The following is a 17,798-nucleotide window of genomic DNA, read 5'->3' on the forward strand; positions in this document are numbered from 1 at the left end:
CAATAATGCGTGGTCGCGATGGTACTACAGCACAGACTGCGACGACCGCGACGACACATAAACGAACAACAGCGGCGAAAGCGGTCGTCAACGGTGCGTCAAGGCGGTGGGTATGTCCGAAGTTGTCTGCAGGAACAAAGTTTTCGAATGCATTTCTATTGCCTGCGTGAAATTGAGGTGGGTGATATCCCGAGGGTGATACGAAGCATGATGAGAAAATGGTAAAATAAACTTCCGAACATGAACTTCAGCAGCGGCGTCAGACGTTGAGGTGGTAGTGGACGCTTGTGTGAGGAACACAGAGCCGTCGAGAGTTGGTGGTAACTGTTCCGTGTGGCCTCGAGGTATGGCCAAGATACCGTGTTCAGGTCGCGTACAAGATTTGACAGCTTGTGGCTGAATCCGCACGAGCAGAACAACCGGAAGAGACGACATTGTGCCGCCGTGGCACAATTACCAGTGCAACAGTTGTGTTTACCCAGGCTGGGTTTTCTTCACTTCTTCTTTCACTTTTTGTTAGACGTAAGAGTCTCGCTTCTTTTCGTTCAGTTCTACTCAATGTTCTACAAGCCCGGAGGCTATATAGCACCCAACTATCTCACATGTCTGGGCTGTATACGATTCTTTGATGTAATGGTTTTTGTCGCTGAGTCTGAACGACGAATCATTTCAAGCGAGTGAAGATCATCTCAGTTTCATTTCCTTTCCGGCATTATACGGCGTGCAGGAAGTCGAAAGAAGAAGGAGCCATTTTTTTTTTGTTGTTGCTCCCTGGGAAAGTAAAGTTTTCCCTCCTTGTAAGGGACGTCTGTCAATGCCTCTTAACGATAATCACACGCTTTCGATGGTGTACATTCTCGTTAAGAAAATGTTTGCCCGTTCTTTAATCACCAAGGGAATGAATGCCTTACGGTAGTTTCGATTATTTTTTTCCTTTCCTTCCGAGCTTTTGCACAAATGTCTTGTGCAAGAATCTTTGAAGTTTGGTAAATCACATCATCAATATTGGATGAGATATATAGCTAGTATGACACACATGAATTAAATGAATCACATTTTGTTGCCATTTTTTTTAAAGGTTTTCTAGCCATTTCGGTACGCCATAGGTGAAGAACTCGTGTCATCAAAGTAAACGATGATGAGGCGATGCGTCATTTGTGGACCAAGTGTTACCAAAAATGGTTGGACCAGGTTGAATCATATATTGTTTACTTATTATCTGGTTTCTTTCTTATTTCTTTTCTTCCGCCCAGGTAATGTCTCAAACAGACGACAAGTATTGCAAAACTTCCCTCAAAAATAGGTGAGTGCTAATGATTCACATGGCTTAACATTAGTAATCATTAGCTCATCCCCTTCTTTGGTTGTCAATATTTGAGGTATCGGCAAGGAACAGAGGTTGTCATCAGTATTGACTCTTCATTAATTCTGCGAACGTTTCTGCATCACCGTGTACATCCTTAATCTTGCTGATTAATCCGATAAAATGGTTACCTGTACCAGAGTTCACTTAGTCAGTTTATATGCAAGACGATGAGTACCTTGTGATCTACAATTGCACCATACTCTGCTAAGCGTGTGTGATTTTATTCCCATACTTACAGTGAAGATTGCTTTGCAAACAATCTATTGCGCTTGGCGCCACATTTACTCTGCTTCAATGACGAAAATGACCTTCATCCTTGAAAGGATGTGCATCTAACAGACGGTTTGTCCTGTTAGTGAACATGCCTCTTTATGTGTGTCTGTGTAGTGGAAAAGCAATTAGTTTTATGTTTGCAATCAACAGCTAATCCTTATCACCTCCCGTTATGACCTAACACTGTCCCCACACTATCCCCACGTTCGGTCCGTACGAAGTCAACACTTCAATCATTGTCACTAATCACAGAAGCAAGAGGAACAGCAACACCCACTGAGCACCATAGTAGGCAAAGCGTGAACAGAAAACAATCGCTATTCGAAAACAACAATAACGAGAGTGTCTCGATGACATCATTTACCGGTGGTGGCTGTCAATCTGCAAGGTGCGTGTATGCGTGACGGGTTTGGATTAAAATAGGCAAACCACCATCGAGATGCACGAGATAAATCAGATTCCCATTACTTTAATAATAGGTATAGACCTCCGTCTTCCCTCACCCAATTCTCGTTTCGAGACAACCACATTCCTATTCAAAATCACTCTCGCTGGTCTCGCTCCACGGTACTATCCGTTTGACATTTGGCTTACATCGTTTGACAGACGATAGTGCAATACTAACAACTACTAGCGTTTCGACTAAACTTGTTACGCGACCGCACCCAAACAAGAGCACGAGGTGTCAAAAAATTGGGTCAGCAGTGGAACTAATCGTCGATCGGCAATTTGCCATGAATGGTTGTTGCATTATTAAGCGCAATCGAGTGCCATGCACCAGCTGTATGCATTGCGTTTGTCAGACTGTCTAGAATGCGAAAGAATGCCGAGAATCTACCGTGATCGTCGGTGAAGCGTACCCAAACACACACACACACACCATTGTGATTGTTATGTCGTTTCCTAACAAGTTGTGGATGCCATGCATTGTTACATATGCATGGCGGTTGGCTGATGCATTTGTATCCCGAGCGAATCTAATTAAAGCCCCTTCGACAAATGAAGTAATTATCAATTATACGCTGACTACCGGAGCAAACGTTTTAGCAAATGCCGCCATTAGTGATCGTTAATAATTGGCATCAAAGTTATTGACTTGCATGGTTCAATAATTCTTTTGCACCTTATAATTATGTAGCCGGACGAGTGTATAACAAAAGCCCAATTCATTGATTCTGGACGTCAATATTTTTTTCAATATTTGATTATTAAGTAATTGAAGATTTACAATTATGTTCAAATTTATGTCCATTGAAGAATTGCATCGATTTACATTCAAAACCCGGCTCAGAATATTTCTCTTTAGGTGTTCTCGGTGGGTAATAATACTAACAGCTGTTTTCGCTAGCTATTTTCGTGGATTGAAAATTTACATAGTATAGTTCAAATTTCTCAACCTACAAATCTAATCAATATTGGTGCTGAGAGCTAATTTTACTTAGTAAACATCATCCGGGGCTAAAACGCTTGCTTGAAACCGAAACGCTGCCCAAACTCACCCAGCATGAAGTCATCTCAATTAGGCTAAATTTGGTGTTGGCTGATCGGTCTATCGCCATCTTAGGGTGAGCGGCAGCATTTGCTGGTTTCGCTAGCCACTATTGGCATGCTGCTGCTCCCAGTGCAAACTGCTCCATTTGATGTGGTACGATTAAATGGCAAATGATATTCCGCCATGATAAGCCCCCCGGGGGGAGGGCGTCAACATTATGTAAGGTCGGATACCCGATGGGAAACGTCAAATGCTTGACCCGCGGTTGGGAATCGATCGGCTGGCTGCTGGAAGCGTTGCGGGAGCGTCTATCAACGTTGACTTACCGTGACCTACAACGAGAAGATGAAAAGAAGGTGGAAAGAAAACACAATGAGTATTTTTGGATGGTATTAGTATTCAAGGGTTGGTTGAATATGATGGGCATTATTAACCATGCACTGATGTCTATGTAAAGGGGTTTCGGAATTACCATCAGATTTGTTAGTACATTGTCTTCTGATGGGTAGTCATTACAATAAATGGTGAAGTGATTTAGGGGAGTGAAATACATGACCCAGTAAGCTTAGTTTAAATGTCACAAATAGCTCGTTACAATGTTTTACTCTTTACGTAGCACCATCAGTGTCTAATGCTGATTACCGTTCCATTTTTAACAAGTTTTGAGGGAACAAGAACACCATTACCAGGCAATCGACAAGAAATACACATACATACAATGGAACTCAGTGTGAGCAGGTCTGTGGGCGATTAGATATGTTGACACATCCTTTTTAGGAGCTTCCAGTCTTATCTTGACATGCTTGGAAAAGACTTATCAAAACAGTTGTTTGGCTATTTCGACCATTCGATGTTGGCGCCTCATCAAGCGTCAGTGAATTGTGTCCGACTGTTTACCATTTCTTCAAGTCGCTCTAATTTTGCTCCTATCAATCTCCACCTCGACAAATCTGGTAGACTGAAGCCTGTATGCAAAGCTGTGTATTTACAGTGCCCCAGAATTCGGAAATTCAACTCCGTTGATGGAGCTCAACAAAAAAAAGACTATAGACGAACAGTTTTGCAATTGTTATTTGAAACACTTTTATTGCCTTAGTCCATTGGGTGACCATAGACTTAGCAGATGTTTCTCGGCTCCATGCTCTGGTCACGCTCGTTCTTCTCGTCCGATACTCTGGACGTCTGCATCAATAAATCGAACTCATGCGGCTTGTTTTACTGTGCCGTTCGTCCCGTACGTCGGTACCTCAAACCGTCGGCTTACCTTGCCGCAATAAATAAACACAAGTACGAACTGTTCCGGCCTGTTCTGTCCCGGTGTACTGGATGCTCTGGTCGGGTGGGTGAGTGAAGCATTCATAAACACAACAGACGGCAAAGAATTTCAACCGTACGTCAGGTTTTTATTTGCATAATGATTTATGGACGTGTGGTGCCAAAGCCGTAGTAAACGTTTCTGACTTTCCTTTCTTACAGAACGGCGATCCTGAGCTGCACAAGGGAGGATCATATAATGTTTGTGTCCTGTATTGTTGTTAAATTGCATCATGGTGGCATCATTCAACCGAACCGGTACGATCGGTAAGAATATTGGAAAGGAGATAATATACAAGATGACTCATGTCGGTGTAGCTGTCAATTATATTTATTATAATCTTTGCAACAGATACAAATAATGAACGAAGTTGAGCTTTTATGGACTCTTTGGAATCTCATTAAACCAGTCGCAGAATGATCTGGTACCGCTTGTATGACTAATGCAGCCAACTCATACTTGGTATTTGAAGATCTTGCCTTTCGAATGTAGTCTGTTGCGTTTGACAACGTAATCATGAACCATTCCCATTGTTTTACCATAAAAAATGGACGATTGCTTCTGCTGTTCTGTAATCCAATCACGACTTCAAAGTTCCCTTCCTATTGTCCGCCGTAACGTGCTGGAAGTCGAAAACCCAGAAGGCCCAGAGTGTTTTCTAATCTTGAACCACAAAAGCGATTCGCCATTACCATAATCCCTTTCAGACAATAGGGCTGTAGGGAGGTTATCTTAACCTCGACCATGACGATCGTTTGAGGTTTGGTTCGTGGTTGAGATGCAGCCCGGAAGATCAAGCCTCCAAGCTCGGTGGCTTTCCAAAGTGTGGTGCTCCACGTTCAGGATTTCTAGTCACTGACATCATTCCCGCACATTGGACCAACCAGATCGGACGTTCGATTGCCTTGGAAGATCTCGCCCGGCCTGCCATATTCCAATCGATCACAACACTCGCCCGGCTACTTCGATTCGCTCTAATGCTAGCACACGATCGTCGATTAACATTTCAATCAAATTGATTCTAATCGAACCGATCGTCACGTCGCCACATCTGCACATCTTGCGATCGCACGAGTCAAAGCTCAAGTTTCACGTGCTTCTTCCTAGTGCATCGTCTTACTCTAGTGTATCGTCACTTTGAACTTCGACGAAACCGCCGAAAGAAATCTAATTCGTCTCGGCACGGTCGCCGTCATCGAAGGTCTCTCGGGGTGGGTTCGTCTTCAAACGAGATTCTAATGCGTATCCACGGCGGACCTTCGCGACTGGATGTAAATTAACTAAACAAACAGCGATGGCTCGGATGGACGTTTGAGCGGTGCGAGATAAAAATAAAGCGAATAAGCGAACAACACACATCCATCAAAATGTTACCCCTCGGTGATGGGGATCGGAGTCCGTACCACGGGTACCAAGGTGACGAAGACGTCACGCCCCGCGAGAAGGTATCTGCGAGAGAGATTTGTTAGGGTGGAGTTGGAGATGACGATACGATGGGTGCGGATAGTATGATACGTGAGTCAATGGCATCGCAAAACTTGTGTGTGTGACAAGGAGCAGTAGGTGTGAGGTGAGCTTATCATGTTACATCATAATGTCCCCAACCAAGGCGGTCTACTCCATCATCTTGGGATGGATTCCTCTATCTGTGACCTGTTCATTCACATTCAGCACCCGTCAGGGAATATGTATCTTTTACTAACCAAATGCAGACCAGTTTTCATAAAATTGTTTACGCAACTTGTAATAAGGTTTGTAATTTTTCAATTTTTTAATGCTCCCCTCCAATCTATTACGTGTACATTAATCCACACGGTGCAGCTGTCGCTATCTAAACGCTGTCATTAGCCTGCACATTGGGCTGTGATATGATGGATGAAGGTGGTCAAAGATAGACCTAATCGCTTCACTCGACGCACAGTTAATGGAATGTGTTTTTGATGCGTACCGGACCTCTATTAGTCGGAGCAATGCGGAGCTTGAATTCACTCGTTACACCCGTTGCATAGAGTGACTAACACAGACTAACGCTCCAAGGCAAAGGTTAACGTTTACTTCCATCAGGGCTCGTCCACAGCGGGCATACAAAACAAATGCCAGGGCAAATGCATTTTGTAAATATTTCCCGTCCCGAGCGACTGTGCTTGATTAGTGAGTGAAATACAGTGAATTAACATCGTGTAGATTGATAAACTCGATTCTAATCGACTGATCGGTCCGATACGGACGGAGTTGCCTGTTGTTTTTTTTTCGTTAGCTCGTGATTGAATCAATGGGCGCCAGCCATCGTGGAAGTTTGTATTGTTTTTCCTTCACGCTGCTAGCCATTCGATTCGATTTGTTCATCTATAGAATTTATAATTGAGCGAGGAATGCAAATGTTTTTGCTATTTCCCTATTGCAACAACACCCATACGGGAACGGAAGGGCCAATGTGTACGTATCTTTGATTGGATGGCGTCAGGGAGTTTTTTTTTCTATGTAAATCAAAAAAGAAACGAAATAAATTTATTGTACGGTGATGATTGTCATCACCCCGGCCGTGGCTGATTCATCCGATTCAACAAGCGGTTGATGAACGACACCACGAGAATGCATCGTTATGAATTCTAATTAACCATTCGGTCGAATCCGGATGGTCGTGTATGACGAGTTCATTAGGCAAAATTATTCATAAGTGCTGGTTAAAGCAGGTGTAATAAAAGAATAAGAAAACGGGAAAGCACACAACCGATCGGTGATAGGATTTTTTAATCGATTTTTCTACTTTATTTAGTATTTGTTTTAGTACTTGTTTTAGTACTTATTTTAGTATTTATTTTAGTACTTATTTAGTACAATTATTATTACTTCGTTTCTTTAACTTTCTTTAATGAAGTTACTAAATTTTTTGATAAATATTTATTAAAAAAAACCCTTCTATTCTGCATCTTCTTCGTTCTTCGCAAACACAAAAACGATCGTAAAATAACCATAAATCCCCTGCCTTTTGTGATCTTCTCTACTTTTAACTTCTTCCATTTATGATCTATTCTGATAGACGTGTGAATTATGATTGCCACTCGAGCCCATCGGACACATAATGGGTAAAATTTTTAAGGAGTTCCAAAAGCTGTCTCACAAAACAGCCACTCCTAAAGACGCACGGAACGTACGACGCCGTTAGATGGCCTGAAATTACAAGATTTTGGCTATCGTTGTTTACCATCGCGTAGCCAAATATTTCTTGCCATTCGTTTCAAATCAGGTACCGCACAGGTACAACCATTCCTGGCATAATCTGCTATCGCGCTTTTGCCAAAAAAAAAGAAACAAAATTTCCTCCCAAAACTGGAGGTCAACTGACACCAATAAGTGCTGGAATAAGCCTAGAAAATACGACCATTTTGGCTTGTGCAGGCAGAACGTACGATAACGTTACATTAGGTTGGTTTTTTTTTGGGGACTTTGAGCTATAAAAAAACTCTTCTAAAGAGAAAAATAACGGAAAAGTTTGAGGGTGAAGTGACGCAGGGAAGAAATATGTGGTAAGGCAGGGTGTTGAAGCAAGTAAAAAAAGGGCAGCATATATTTGCAAAAGTGTGAGAACAAAAGGTAAGCAAATTGTATTCCTTACACACACAAAAAAAGCCAGTTAAACATTTTTCAACACAAACAACAATCGGCACATGCGGCACATGTTATGCATACAAAGTTGTTTGACAACGTCACCTTTCATGTTTTCATGGCGCGTTTGAAAATTTGCCGTTCTTTGCTGGGGTGTGATTTTCGTTTATTACCATAAGAGGTTTACATTATCAGAACTTTACATTAAAACATGTTTACTCGACTAGCATGTTTATTGCTATTATGAGTGTAAAGGTATTTAAAAAAAGGGTTGATTTTGTGATTGAAAATAAACATTTTCAAGGGCCTTTGAACACGACAAAATTTTACAATATTTCAGAAACAGTTTTAAACATTTTACAAAGCACCCTACATCATTTTTATTAATAAATAAATAATTGTAGTTATACTACAATTTCCATGTTCCAATCATGGTTAAACCCCTTGCAATGATGAATCATAAATGAACGCCAGCATAAAATATGCGCGGTGGAAATATTGCCACCGTCAGCAAAATAATAAATGCATAGGATAGCATAACCACAGCACATTGTGAGTCCCGTTTTTGTTCCGATGGACACCGCAGAACAAATTTCGTTCTTAAATATCATACATCACTACATGAAAATTCAATGGGTTTTAGTTTATCCTTGCTCGCACCAAATCATTCCCTGACAATACGTGATTTATTTGCAATGGAACGAAAAAGGGGAAGAATCGACAAGGGACAAGGATGATCTTATCTTCCACTAGTTTCAAGCACTATAATTTGTGTTAACAATCGAGAAAAAGTAAGTCTTCTAAGTCACAAAAATGGGGAAAAAAATCTACCGCCTGAAATGGTAAATGAGATGCACAAAAGAAAGAATCTGCTTCGAAAGGAATATTTTGAGGAAACGTTACAGATTACACTTTCCACCGCAAAATAGCAATTTTTGTAAAAGAATTCAAACCAAAAAAAATATGCAAAACTGCATAAGCGCATAAAGAATAGAACGTTTCGCATAATGCACAATCCGCCGTTGGGTACCACCCAGGGAAAAAGGGTGCGGACTTTAAGCACAATAGACGTTTCGTGCCTTTGGTGGCGTGCCCGGGCTAATCCTGTTAAGAACACTGACAAAAGATTTGATGAACATAATGGACGACTCGCGCGCTTTGGCCGAGGTGTGGCTGCAGTAATATTACACTTAATGTTACACTGTTGTACCGCAGCGGGTTTATTAGAGAGGTTGGTGCAAAAATATTTTTACAACTTTGAATAAATTTAATTTTTATGGCTCATTTGGGGTTGGATTAGGAAGAGAGATATGTTGGTATTGACATATTTTGTTGCAAATATTTAACGTTTAAGTATATTTTGCATCACGAATAAATACAAAGTAACTTTTCGCAGTGTTTTATTTTATTTTATGAATATATAAATTAAACTAAAAACACGCCTTTATAACTGTCACCAGAAATCAATTCCATTATGGCGGAGGAAAATAATTTCTTTGCAGTTAACGTGCTATAAAATGCTATTTTTATTTCACACACGTGCGTTAAATGCGGCCACCGAAGAGTACGCTATCAAATTTCAATCAATTTTAACGACGTACCAATTCATGGGATGCTAATTTCCCTTTTACACACCGGTGACGCTGGTGGTGAACGCCGATTTACACGTGATCGAAAAGAAACACACCGACCACCATCAAACGTCTCGGGTGGGGTGATGCATCTCGAGCACCCAAAAAAGAAAACCCCCCACAAATATATAACTACGATGGAATGCGAATGGATCGAGAAACAATTCCACTTCCGCTAAAACGCTGCTAAATGTCCGAACCGTGATCGGTTTTCACGGTCAATTAAGTTGATTTATTGCTTGGGCACGTAAGCCACGCACACCTATCATTACCGCCATTAAGCTCTATCGATAGGTTTGAGACGGGTTTTGTTTTATCCACTACGAGTGTGCTTATTTTATGTGTGTAATCACATATGGAGATGGGTGGATGGGATCTGACACGACCGCAACCAATTATGTGGAACTCACAAAAACCAATCAACTCTAACGATTTCAGACTGTAAAGTGCTTCATATTAAAATCGTTACATTTTTTAAATATTGTGAAAAGATTTGTGAAAAAATAAAAAAAGGATCTTTAATATCTTACTCAATATATTTTGCTTTTAAAATTAATTTAAATTAAAAACCTTGAGGCAACGATCACATGATCACATGCGTCCCATTTAACAGTCCCTTTATTCCCCTGGTTAAGTTGTTTAAAATTGGTTCCCGCCCTTTTTCATTTTTTTTTTGGCGAATGAACCGGAAACTGTTTCACCACCCTGCTTCAATAGCGCAAAACGTGAACGCCTAACTGCTCGCGTAACACATGTGACATTTTTCACACTCTCGTGCGACCATGTGAAAGCTAATAATTATCGGTTTGGTGTTGATCGCGTTTTCCGCTCCATTAGCTACCATCGATCCATTGGATGATTGAGCGAGTTTGACAGTCCGGTTTGCTGTTTGGTTTGTCTTTTTGTCACGTTTCCCTTTTTTCCCTCTCTTTGTTCGATCATTGCACCATGAATGATCAGCAAACGGCTCGTTATCTTTTGCGAACGTGATCGTCGCTAATCTCGCTTTCGATCGGTTTGGCGTGATGGTGTGTGCGTACCACAAAACAACCACCAATTACGGAACGAGCAAAAAGTGTCACTTCAAAGGGCAAATAAAACCGTTTGCGATGGGACGTCATTGAAAGGATTGACCGGATATTGGGGAAGCGGACAAACCAAACAAACGAAAACTAATGCAAGTGCGAAAATGTTGATTGCTTTTTGAAACATAAAGGGAGAGAGAGAGAGAGACAGGAGAAAGAGAAGTAAAAGACACAATTTTTTACCATTAGGGAAAAAAGTTCCTTATGTTAGCCCCGGATGCCGCCATATGTTTGTGTTTTAGCTTTTTTTTGAGGTTTTTCGTCCGAAGAACGTTTTTGTCTAAACAACGCAAGTGATGATTATTTGTAGATTTTATTTTCGCATCACGCTAAAAGCCACCACCATCTATCTATATACGGCAAGATAAACATCCTGCAGACCATCCATCAAAATTCGATTAACTTTACCTAAGCGAACGAAAGCGTCTGATAACTTTAAACATTTTAATTATTACTTTCAACAATGAGCTTATCGTTTGTTTTCTCCGAATAATATAATTAGATGTCCATTTAAATATTTATAACTAAATTCATGAAAAGGAAAGTATCCACGAAAAAAAACGATGAAAATTTGAATCCTTATAATGCCTTAGGATCTCAAATCCGACCACCTTGTTGAAGGTCGTTAGGTGCAGCAGTTTTGAATAAATATGCATTGTCCGTCGTAAAATGCCGCCATTAAACTTTATATTCATTCACTCACATCCTGATCATTCCCATTGATTGAAGTCTTTTTCATTAAACTCTTCCCCTAGCCCCTATAAAAAACCGCACATGATGATCTGAGAGGTCTAGTGAGTGTGATGGCGTCACCGGAACTTTGAAGTAGGCTTGTTTTTACGACCTCGGACATATTTTCATAAACTTCGCTCGCTCTGAAACCTCGTTAGCAAGTGTCCGTACGGCCAACGTTTATTTAGTTGCGGAGAAATTATCTTTATGATTAATCAAACATCCGACGTTTGTCGTAAAAAAGTCGTCACCCTCATAGGTCACCTCCGTTGCACTACTTTCGTCACTTTCGCCCCATTCTTCGGCAGGCCTGGGACGTCCTTGGGGGTTTTATGGCGAAAGCGAAACAACCGACATTACGTCACGAACGTACTGTTCCTGATGGGGTGTTTTAAAACGTCAAAAACCCGTTTTGCCTTAGACAACTTTAACGACTGGACGAGCAATCCTTGGAGAGGAACTCCTGGTCGGTGTGGTTTGGAATAGGTGGAGGGAGATCTCCAAGTCTTGAGAGTCGTTTGAATAAACAAGTTCAACACACACAGGCAACCGATGCACGTTGCACACTTGAGAACGTACGCAAACAAAACTCCCGTCAGGTCACTCTATGGTGCTGGTCGAATACAAAACATCATCCTACGCCTTCGGTCAGTGTGTGCACAAACTTCAATATATTTTCTCCCTCTCCCTTGGGGCTACACATTGACACCTGTTCAGGTTGGTGATTTTTGGTGTGCGAGTAGGTAGACTTATTGCACATCGACATCAGTACCGGAGATCGAAAGGGACACTGTTGGGAAACTAACCCCTAACACCTCTGCTGGTAGACGACGCCATGTCTACGAGCGTGAGACATACCGGCTACACCCGATGGTGGTAATGGTCTGTGGCCCTACATCATAAACCGAGGAACAGTCAGGCGGTTATGTATGTTGCAACCATCATCCCGACCACACGACACCGCGGGCCCGGGCGACTCTAGTCATGTTGTAAAATTATTATGCAGTGCGGGAGTCTACTACTAGGCTTTCCAACCGCCAGGACTTCATCATTGGGGCGGACACACCGTTTATGAAGTCCGACCACCGGAAATGAGACTCATTGGGCGAAAAAGAGCTGCAGTTGGAAATTGTTCGTGTGTACGACCGCGCGGTCAGAATTTAGGATGATTTCCACCGGGGAAAAGTTTCGGTGAGTACCTGCGGAAATTCAACTTCGGTGTACACCGGCAAGAGCAAACCTTCTACGTATGTCAGACTTATTTTTTGACCAGTAAAATAAAACTAAAACCCAAAAAACAAAGTTGTCTACGCTGAGGTAATGTGAAGAGGTATGAATTTGCCTAATGTGAAGGCAGTTTAATCACCTACATGTGGGGTTTTAATATGACGCAGCTTGTCGTGACAGAGTTCTATTTCTCATCTAGTTCAGCGGTTACCATGTGAAGTGAAAAGTATTTCATACCATTTAATTGAACACCGTTGGTGTAGTAGGCTGTGGTAATAAATTTCTCCTCTCACACTCCCTGCTTCTAAGCGAGTCTTTTTTCATGGGGAATTACTAAGTACCTCAATGGGTACTTCCCATCGATCGTATTATATCGTAACGTCGCTCATATAACGCACCAGTCCATTCAACGAACACTTTGCACCCACCTACGCACCAAACAAAAAAAAACGAAGTGGCTTTTTCCATTTTCGAAACCCTCCACAACAGTGTAGGACAAGTACATCTTCAATGTCTTCTTCGATTCAAGATAATCCAACGTACCTGATGGGCTCATACTAATTGAAACAGCTGTCTCAAGGCGCACACAAGGTGAGAGAGGACGGTGACGCAATTCAACACACCGTGATGACACGTATCGCGCCCGATGGTGCATCATAAAGTTCCGATGCACAGTATATGTATCTCGTAGCTGAATGGTTGATGTGTGCTTAAGTTGTTAGCATTTAACGAACACGTTATTACCCACTACCGGGCATCCGTGGTGCAGACCTTTTGCAGTAACATCATCTTGAAGCTTGTTTTCTTTCACGCGCCGAAAGGTTGTTTTGTTTTTTACGCCGTGTAGTAATGTTACAGAATCTACGGTACAACTTTTGCACACAGATGTGACTGTGCTAAACAATGTTTACACTTCTGTTTGGCGGTACTTTACGGTGTGATACAGCCCACAGATACAGCATCATAACCGGTGAGTCGATTGAAGCAGGTTTCAACACCCATTTTTGGAAGTTTATTGATACATCACAGTTTTATGAAGCGTTGATGAGTTTTATTTAGCCACTGGAATTGATGAGAAGGAGTTTGTTCGCCCATCGAGTGCACCTTAAGTAAAGGTGTTTGAATAATACAAAATAATCACCCAAAATAATACCATCCAACCCTTTTTTGGGGAACCATCTTCTGTTCATTGAACCCGCAGCTTGTCTACGTGTGGTTGTAAATTTACATCGAAATTATTCTGTCCCCATTCGCCGCCACCGGGTGTACGGAAAGGGGCAACCATTTCGTGGCACCTCCGCTAACTGTGGCAAACGGTTAATGATTCAGTTTCACTTTCACGCCCGTCAACTTTGCCCAGGCAAGTTGAGAAGCGAAGAATCAAGCTCTATTAATGCTCCCTTCGAACGAACTTGTACTTTTCCCCCTTTTGCGCTAGTTTGTCCGGACACTTCGACGTCCGGACATGCCAAGCGCCTGTGCGCCTCCCTGCACACATCTGTACCGTGTGCTTCTGTTTCGGTTTCCAACTCCCCGAAAGGGTGTGCCACGCGTGCTGCTGTTACGCTTCGGTTACGGCTGACCGCACACGCACCACATGACGTTCGCGCGCTCGCGCCGTCACACACGCGAAGGTTCTCCCCGGAACATTGTGTCTTCTTTGGCCCCCGGTCGACCGTGTCCAGTGAAGCTGACAAACCGCGTGGCCATTCTCCGTGTCTATGTGTGCCCGGTTGTGAGTGCTCTGAACTTGAATTGGTTCGTTGGACTGATTAATTGAATATCAATTCATTGAACCATTTGCTCATGGATGGAGGTCCTCTCCGTGAATAGTGCCACGCTCGTCTTCGGTATGCTCCACTGAAGTTTGTTCTTTCGATTATTTTGAACGTGTGCCTGGATATGGTGTCTGGTTGAAAATTGGAAACGTACGGCAGCGGTTGATTGAGCTGGTGAAATTGGATGAACTTCTGTACGAGTTCCCCATGGTGGTGCTACGAAACGGCTCCTAACCAAACAAGACCACTTCTGCTGATGTTGCGGCTATATAAAAAAGCACCGCGAAGTGGGTTGGTGAGCAAGGGTTTTTACAATGTAAAATTTAAACCCTTGTAACCCTTTTCTTCCTTCGTTTGCCGAACAAAGAACGTAACGATGTGGCACGAATGGGAGAAATAAAAGCTGGGGAACCCTCAGCTAGCGCTGTCCTATCTTTAACAGCAGTGGTGGAAGGTGAAAATAAAATAGCAATAAAACCCGGTGGCCACTTCAGGGCTACGATTTGAGCTGCATTATTTTTATCGATTTTTTAGGTTATCGATTCTTTTACTGTTGCATCAAACGACCTGCAGACGATCGGTTCCAGTGCGCTGTAAGTGGTTGTTTATGTTATTGAGATTATTAATGCTAATGAATCCACTTTGTTTACAACAATGTTAATGGTTGCTGTAAAATGAAGCTTATTGAACCTATCACAATTCAAATTAACTGTCATATAATGACGTACGCGGTAATGTGTCATTTTGGCTTTTTGTTTTTTTGACAGCTGTCAAAATAACTAGTACTAGAACAAGAATATCTTTATAAATCCTTCGTGGAATAACATTTTGCTTTTTAAATTGCTCCTCATCCAATATCTAAATGGTGAAGCGAAATGGTAAATTAATGACGCACATATCTTGCCCTACAACAATGTTGTGTTTCATCGTGCCATGTGAACCGTGGCCGCCATAGCAGCGACATGTGGACAAAACTTTGAAACCAAAAAAAAAACGCACACACAAAAAATCCTCTCCCTCCACCAGGGCAGGAAGGAAATGAGATTATCTAAAAAGAAAGATCAATATTGACGCGCGATGCTGGCGTAGATGGCGGCATCCACAGCCGAGCTGTAGGCCCAATTTCGGACGCCCGGAAACACGCAAATACACGTACGCACTGTGCGCAACAGGCCGGCAAGAACCGGGGCGGCTTTTCATGAATGAAAGCGTTCGTTTGTTTGTCTTCGAACCACGGCAGTGCACGTAAATACGATGAAGGATGCATGCGAAAGACAAGTGGAAAAATGGTGCAGAAAGGGAAATGTAAGGATATGGTATGTTTTTTTTTTTTGAAGATCTCAATTCATTTAATCCAATACGCAGCAGGGAGTAATGAATACCAGAGTACCCTGGATGGGAGAGAATGTAAAGAGACCTTCCCAACCATATCCAGAGCAGCGTTTTCGTTGTTCCTTTGACATAATTCCACGAAATGTAGTCCAATGCACGGTTTTTCTGAACTGACCGGAAACTCCAGATCCATATTCCACAGATCCAGTGCACGGGTATTTCAGATGTGTGTATGATTACGCGGAAGTATTGCGAAACTCGTCCTTTCATGTTTATAAATTCAAGTTCCAGAGTGAAGAAAATTAAAAATTTATTCTTCTTTGCATAATGCGAATCACGGGTAATATTTTAAAAGGGAGTTCCTAAACAAGACAGATGGAGAATGCGATACATTAAAGGAACTTATGTCTCTTACTGAATTCCATTAGAATTCCAGTTTTATGATTCATCTTCTTAAATTATTCCTTACGTACCAATCTTCACCTCAGTTTATATTTTCCTTCATTATATATTTAAGTAATTGTCGAACTTCCCTATCCCATCAAATTCGTGCTCGCTTTTTAATAAGCAATATTAATCCTTAGTACAATTAAGCACTCATAAAGTAGGCCACGCTCAAGCAGCAACACTCACAAGGTGCCAGTGTCACTGAGAACAGTCAGCTCGTCAGCTGAGCCTTTTTACTTCTTTAACTGATTGCGTGCGGCCCAGTGGAACGAACATCCTCACACTCCGTATCACGATGAATAAAACATTGTGCAATATCTGTCTACAAGAGGAAGACAAGCTGATCTCATAGACTTGGTGGCTTCATGCCACCGTGTGTAAAGCTCTTCAATTCATAGCCCGTGTGCGTTAGTGGCCCCCACAATCTTCCAAGTACCCTGCGCTGGTAGTGTAAATAGTAATCATGTCCAAGGTGATAAACCTCACCCTTCGCCACCGAGCTCCGTTCTACAAGTGGCTGTCGGTTTCTGCGTGGTGAAGACCCTAGGGCCAGATCTTCTGGCTGGTTGTACGCGCTTCCTTTTCACACCTTGTTAATTATTACACCGACGCTCAAAACCGACGGCTCAAACTCTAACCGAAGGGCAAGCTGTGTCGTTAGGTTGGGTTTCCTGTGTACCGCCTTTGCCCGTGCCTGGGATAGCGGGCTAGCATTCCCGGGTAAAGCCATTGCCCATCGTTCGGATGAGCGTTTTTAAATATGCAACAGCTTGATAAAACATTTACAGACAAGCGACTTCGGTTGGCGATTCACTCCCGGTACAAGCGACTTTCCGATCGTTCAAGTAGTTCGGTTAATTCGAAGCCATTCGTTCACAAAGTTTTCCACTCGCATATTCTTAAAGCTCGCATATCAGGTGAAGCTTAAACACCAGCAAATAAAGTTCCATCGACGGCCAGAATCTTTGTCGTCCGTGAAGACGGGCAATCCGCAATCACCGGGGAAGGGGAGTTGATGAAAAATTCAACCAATTATGATTAGCTCGCACAGCAGCATGGAAACGGATCGCCTGGTTTAGGCCCATAAAGAGCATACACCGGCAGCAGTTAAACTGACGAATTCCTGCGCTACGATTTTCGATGTCCGGGACTCCATTAGCTGCACGGGACCAACTCCGTTAGATGCTCGGCCGGGAGACCGAAAAAATTGTACGCGTGTGCAGGTGCGTAATGGACGCCGGGTCGTGCTATAAATAAGCAATTTATGAGTCGTAAACATTTTAATTACCGTTTGCTTTCTCGAACTTGAAGCTACGTCTTCGGGAAAGGCTAAAGACACACGGGACCCGTTACTAGCTCTGTCTGACGTTAGAGCAAAATTTGTTTCCTACATGGTTTCAGCTTGGGGATTCATTTGCAGAGGAGAATTCCTTCACTTTAAGCTTCCAAATTTTCTGGACGTAATCGATTTGTATGTGTGTGTGCTCAGTCCGTTTCTAAACACTAATACACAT

General features: G+C 42.3%; 1 protein-coding gene across 5 annotated transcripts in view; it reads right to left on the reverse strand.

The window, feature by feature from the left end:
- Positions 1-17,798, reverse strand: part of LOC125768170 (neurotrimin-like) — an 80,257-nt gene that overhangs the window by 33,573 nt on the left and 28,886 nt on the right. The gene's annotated exons all lie outside the window — the stretch shown is intronic.

The sequence above is a fragment of the Anopheles funestus genome, chromosome 3RL, assembly GCF_943734845.2.
Source record: "Anopheles funestus chromosome 3RL, idAnoFuneDA-416_04, whole genome shotgun sequence".
In the NCBI taxonomy this organism is placed as follows: domain Eukaryota; kingdom Metazoa; phylum Arthropoda; class Insecta; order Diptera; family Culicidae; genus Anopheles; species Anopheles funestus.